The sequence below is a fragment of the Nansenia antarctica genome (assembly GCF_963989245.1).
Source record: "Nansenia antarctica genome assembly, chromosome: 18".
NCBI lineage: Eukaryota > Metazoa > Chordata > Actinopteri > Argentiniformes > Microstomatidae > Nansenia > Nansenia antarctica.
The window spans coordinates 4,590,181-4,596,383 of NC_137691.1; the positions used below are offsets into that span (position 1 = coordinate 4,590,181).

A 6,203-nucleotide genomic window follows, 5' to 3' on the forward strand; every position below is an offset into this window, starting at 1 on the left:
GACGCCGTCCAACGTTTGGGAAAGACTGCAAGCGGAAATCCTTTTGAGGAGGGGAGGGGGGGGGTGGGGGGCGGCGGCAGGCGGCGCTCGAGTGTCACGAATTACACACTTGTGGACTTGTTTGAAAGAACAGTTCTGGGATGTCGGAAAAGCAGCCTCTCCTTGGCTAATTTAAAGGATTTGCTCCCCTCTCCCAGTGATGTTAAATCTATGTTTTTTTTTTTTTTTTTTTTGTGAAAGCGGGGTGGGGGGGGGGGGGTTTGGGGTAGAGGCTGGGAGGAAAAGAAATTCATACGGTGATGCCTTGTAGCTCTGAAATACTGATGGTTGTAAAGAGAGGAGGAAAAAAAGAGGAAATGTCAGCAAAGCTTGTTAATATGTAACATAACGAAAGACATTGACACCGGTATGACTTGGACATATCAATGAGTCGATCGGCCCATCTTCCTTATGAATAGTTTTTTTTTTTTTTTTTGGGAGGGATTTGTTGGGACATATGAGTTATTTATGAACTGGAAGAAACTGAGGGTTTATATGAAGGTTGGAATTTCAAGAGGGCGCAATAGGTGATTGGATGAGGGAGGCTAGGAGGAAATGGGGGACGCTGCATTTGACGGTGGAGGAGGAACGGTCTTGGATGCCTCAGCAATCAGAGACGGTTTGAGTTGAAAGTGTGAAGAGGGACATTAGTTTGATGGAACCCCTTTGATGGGAGGGGAGTTAATCCCAATCCTGATGGAAACAATAGGTATAGCCTTTTGAGTAAGACATTGAAACCCTTTTACAATGATGTACCATGTATACATAGTCAGTATGGTGGAGAGTTGGGAGAAAGGTTGTGTAATCAGGATGTCTTTTCATGTGACTGTTGTTTCATCCCATGCGTGTTCTCTCCTCACTGAATTTCCTCTCCTCGTTTCCCCCCACTAACATCCTGATGGTGGTTGTTCACTCTGTACATTGACCTTGGAGAGAGGGGGGGTGGGAGGGGGGGTGGGCAGAAAGCTATTGTTGATTCTGTACAATGACCTTGGGGTGGGTGGGTGGGGGGAGGCAGAGAACTTGTTGAAATGGCTCGTGCCCTTGGTTATCGACTCGGCAGCTGCTGTCATTGGTTGATCACCTCTTGATCCGGTGGCTGATAGGTCAGCAGTTGAGTGGGTCTGGGAACAGGGGGGTCACGTGGGGTCACATGGCTGTTAAAGACATGGAGAAACCTTATTTTGGTTTAGGTGTCGGGTTACTGTGAGAGGCAGTGGAACAACTCCCCTCATGGACACACACTCACCGTGTGTGTGTTTGGCATTTTAGGAGTTCTACAGTGTATAATGTCCATTTTAAGGGGAGAACTTTGTTTTGATTGTGTTGAATATAAGCTGCACCTGTGTGTTCCTTTTTTTGTTTTTGTTTTAACGATGCATTGTGTTCTAAGTGCGTAGAGTTGTGTGACGCAAGCCAACCTTGCTTCCAGTTTGACTCATGTTTCACCCGTTCTTCACAAATGTAGGACAGGCCTCTATGTAGACCCCCTCCCCCCCCCCATTTTATATTCAGATGGAACGGCCCCACTTTTACTTCCCCCTCCACTGAAGATATCTTGTCATTTCAATCCGCACTCTTCCATGTACTTGGTAGCCCTTATATATTGTACACACTATTCCATAGAGTTGTAAACAGCCTATTTGCCTCATGGAATTTGAAGCATAACAAATATGCTACTTGTATATTCGTACTCCAAATGTATTCAAGCTTGCTTATTGAACTTTTAATAGGTTGATTTGACTTGGATGAATTTATTTTATTTTTTCGGCGATGAAATTTGTGTTTAAGGATAATTCCATGTGATAAGCCTGCGTGTTGGATTTCAAACATTAGGAGTCATCAGATCCCTTTTTAAAAAGCTCACCGTGGTCACTGGATATGTGCATTTCAATGCCGTCGTTATTAGAGATGTAGAATTAAATTATTTGTAGTTTCTGACAGTGACCGTCTTCCCTAGCGTACACCAGTAAGTCAGTGTCCTTACTTGGTTCTGTCTTCTTCATCTGGGTTTATTCCATGTGCATATTGGTCCCAGTGGGTGTGGTGCTTTGGTCCGTGATGGTGATGGTGCTGTGGCCCCTCCTTACGTGTTGTGTCCAGAGGGGGCTGTTTCCCTGTCACTAGCTCTGCTGAGGAGTGTGTTATCGTAGGGGGCGGGTCATGTTTAGAATGTTTTGGTTGTTACATTGAGCAAAGGTTGACGAAATAGGGAAGTGTTTGTTTTGGGATGTCATTGGGGACAGATGGGGACAGGTTGGTGTGTGTTATTTGACCAAGACTTCCTAAAGTTGTAAAGACATAGGATTGGGTTGTGCTCTTTTTGCCCCATACATTTCACTTTTGGAGGGGGAAAGAAAAGAAGAAAAAAAGAAAAAAAAGTGTCTAGATTTTGAATGAGGATCTATATGCATATCTCATGATGTTTTTTTTTGTGTCCATTAATGACATAATGTACATTTTTAGAGTGAAGTTGGGAGTGTTGACTACAGAAGTGAGCTTGAGACACAGGACAAAAAGCCTTTGAGGCCAAAATGTTATGAATATCCCCAACTATTAATTACTTTCCTCATCATTGTAGATAGAAATAACAAATACGTTAAAATAATAATAATTAATAAATCTGTTGACTGCGTGTATGATGACTGGACCGGACACCATCCAGACCAAAGTCAAGCCAGCAAAAAAAAAAAGACAATCTGAGGAACATGTTCCAGTCAACTGGGCAGCGGAACTTTCATGCCCTTCATCCTTATTGGACAGAAAAAACCTGTCAGACACGAGTGTCTCGGTGTTGATTGGCCAGTTATGGCTTGAAATGAATGTAGTCCTGTTTGAGGAGAAGTCCGCTTCTGTAGGTGGTCTGAATGTTGTACAGTCGATCTTTCTCTTACACCTCCTAGCAGGGCCATTTCTGGTCTGGATGTCGTGTTAAAAGATGTCAATGTGTTGCGATTTTACTGGTTTTCTTTGTTCTTCTTTTTCTCTCCTGTATTAGAGCACATTTAGACTGATGACATGTTTGGAAAGAGTTCTGCAGTTAGATTTCTTTTACTTTTTATTTATTGTGACTCCTCCTATGTACTTTATACTTATTTCTTTGCAGTTAGTGTTGTTTTTCTTTTGCCCCAAAACTGTGTTGCGATAGTTTTGGGTATATACTATTTGATTTGAGATTTGGCTAAAGTGAGTATTCGGGGCATTGCCAGGGTGGTACAGCAGTGGTGCAGGAATATGTATCTAATCAATTGGGCCTGTTTTTGATTTATATTTTTACATCATTAATTACTAAACGAAGTGCAGCTAGGGGTGCTGTGAATTGAAATGCACTAACTGTTTTGTTTTTAAAGAATCTTAATTGTACATCATTTCAGACGTTCTACCTTGAAGAAAAGGTGTTGAATTTGACAAGAATAAGGGTTTATTTTCTTTACTACTTTTGTTTTACAACTTTCTTCGCTGGTACACATGCTTTGTAGGAGTAGTATGGTTTTAGAGATGCTGAATGATAGATGTCTGAACAAAAAAAAGAAAAAAAAACTGTTAAAGAAAATAATAAAGTACACATGTTTCTTGTTTTGCCCCTAGATACGTGATTCTGGGTCCTGCTTGCAAAGATTTTGCCGTCCGTGTATTTTAAATGTTTGGTGTGCTGTGCGCAGTTGTTCAGTGGCCGGGGTACTGGACCTTTTGTGTGTGTGTCTGCGTGCGTGCGTGCAAGTGTGTGTGTGTGAATGCCTTTCCGTCAGTCCTACTTTGACAGTCTCCTTCCATGTCAAAATAAACATGTTAGGCCAAACCAAAATTCCAGTGCCTTCACTCGGTGTTAAATTGTTCTTCTTAAGGAAAGAGAAAGTAGGATGAACACTCATCATGAGTTCCCTGTGATTCTGACCACGGCAGGTTTGGTGGTTCTGTGCAAGTCCAGCATGTGACTCAAATATAGGCTTGGAGTTCTTGTCGGTGCAGCTCACACGAACAAAGAATATTGGGCTGTTTTTAGGGTAGCACCATTGGTGGGATTGCGTGCGCGTGTGTGCGTCTGCGTGAGTGTGTGTGTGTGTGTGTCAATTAAATACACATGTTTCAGCCTCATATGCTAATGCCGTTTTCAAACCTATGAAATTGGAATCCCACTTCAGTACCATAATCAAGTTAAAAAGCAAAATGGGGATTTTTTTTTTGTGGCAGGAAAGTACATACACTGGCTGTCACTGGTGAATGTTGTATCAATGCAAACATGAGAATAAAGATTTATTTTCAACCTTGTGCATTGTATTTATTATTTACTATGTCTGCTATGACCTCGGATGGAGTTGACAGAAGAAGGTTGGAGCAAGTGAGAAGCATGATAGTTTTGTCTGTGTCCAGGTGGGGGGGGTATTCCATCAAAGTCGCTAAAGGAAAATCCAGGCTTTATTATGATACATTTTGCAAGACTTATCAAAAAAAATCTGGGCTTAGTTTGACAAATCTTGTGAGCTTTATAAAAAATAAGCCTGGGCTTTCCTTTTTTGCGACATTGATGGAATACCCCCCTGGGTGCAGTGTTGTAATTGTGCAATTTCTATCCCATCTATCCCAGACTGCTCTGAGCATAATTAGCCCTGTTAACTCTGGATAAAGGTCAATCAGCAGAGCAAACAAGGCCGTCAGTAGCCCATCAACCAGTCACATCTCACAGGTGAGATGCATGGCACCAGAGGCTTGTTCTATGGAGGTTTCCACGTTCAGTGTGTTGTGTGTCCATGTCATTTGAAACTACACAATAAAGCAGGATTGATTCAGAGGATTTGTAACACACAGATTTGAGATGCCATCTGTTGTAGGATACCATGATTAACGGGATTGCAATTGCAATTGCAAAAAAAAAAAGTGTTGCCTTTCAGAAAATGTTCTACCATTTGTGTTCATACGGTAGTATAGTATTATATACTAAATAATAAAGTTGTCCTATTATGATGATGATGAACATGTCAATGACAACAGCACAATCAAAACCCCAGACATGAAGTGCGAGACATGAGTACGAGAGCCATACAGACAGACAGGTTTTGGAAAACCCACATGTTTATGTAATATATCAGATGTTTTCAGTTCAGCAATCTTGTTACATAAGACATCCCTAGACCGGTTTCACCACCTCTCGCGATATCTCACTGAGACATACTAGACCGGGTTTCACCCACCTCTCGCGATGTTTCACGTGAGGCAACATAGTAGGTTCGGATTTGGGAGTAGCAGCGGAGAAGGGAGAGGTAGCTAGCGACGGGTGAGTTTGGAAACATTTCACTTTAACCTCCTCAAACAAACACGTTAAGCCACCGAGAAAGCCTCGTTTCAAGGGTTCAGGGTGTTTATAAGTCTTATAAGCTCTTATAAGAGCTGTCCCTTAATACGCTGTCCCCGAAATAACGTTAATTGTGAGAAGAACGCACCTCAAATGTGTTAGCTTAGCTTAGCATAGTGCCATTAGCCAGTTAACGCGTTAGCTTAGCTTAGCTAGCTAGCGATCGCTGTGTGTGTGTCTGTTATGGGGGGTTCCTGCTGGCCTGTCAAATCTTGGGGGTTTGCTTGGCTTAGCTTCTCTCCTCTGGCCCTGTCTGACATTTAGCTAGCTAGTTTACCTACCTACCTAACCTCAGCGAGCTTGCCTGAGTGCTGTGATCAATCAGCACGTTATTACTAGATCAAATGTCTCATTAGCTGAGAGGTGTGTGGTGTGTGTGTGTGTGTGTGTGTGTGTGTGTGTGTGTGTGTGTGTGTGTGTGTGTTAGCTAAGGCTTGTAGTGCTTGAGACAGTCGCCAGACACAGCGGCCTGTTGAGCTGTGGTATCTCTGCTCTGAGCTCTCTGGGATCTGGGCTTGTTTGTTTATTGACAGTCAGCGAAATGGTGCTGTGAGTCTGTGACTGTCTGGTATGCAAAGGGCTGTCACACCAAGTAAGCGTGGACTTGAATGTAAACCTGACAACCCGAGCTAAGCCTATATTAATGGCCTTTTTGGGGGGAAACATAATAGGGTTGGTGCTACGGTGGTGGCCTGGGACATGTCATGACTCATGGAAATAGGTAGGAACGAAGGAAGTGGATTTGAGGATTCTTAACTAGCTAGCTAGTGAGTGATCTCTATGTATGTACACACAGGCTATGCAGGTTAACAGT

At 42.7% G+C, this 6,203-nt stretch overlaps 1 protein-coding gene across 1 annotated transcript in view; it reads left to right on the forward strand.

The window, feature by feature from the left end:
• Positions 1-5,268: 5,268 nt before the first annotated feature.
• The window catches only part of LOC308173594 (cyclic AMP-dependent transcription factor ATF-7-like), a 9,303-nt gene continuing 8,368 nt past the window's right edge, over positions 5,269-6,203 (forward strand). The window contains exon 1 of the mRNA XM_080548620.1: positions 5,269-5,311. The gene's annotated coding sequence lies outside the window, so the exon portion shown is untranslated. The remainder of the gene's footprint in view (positions 5,312-6,203) is intronic.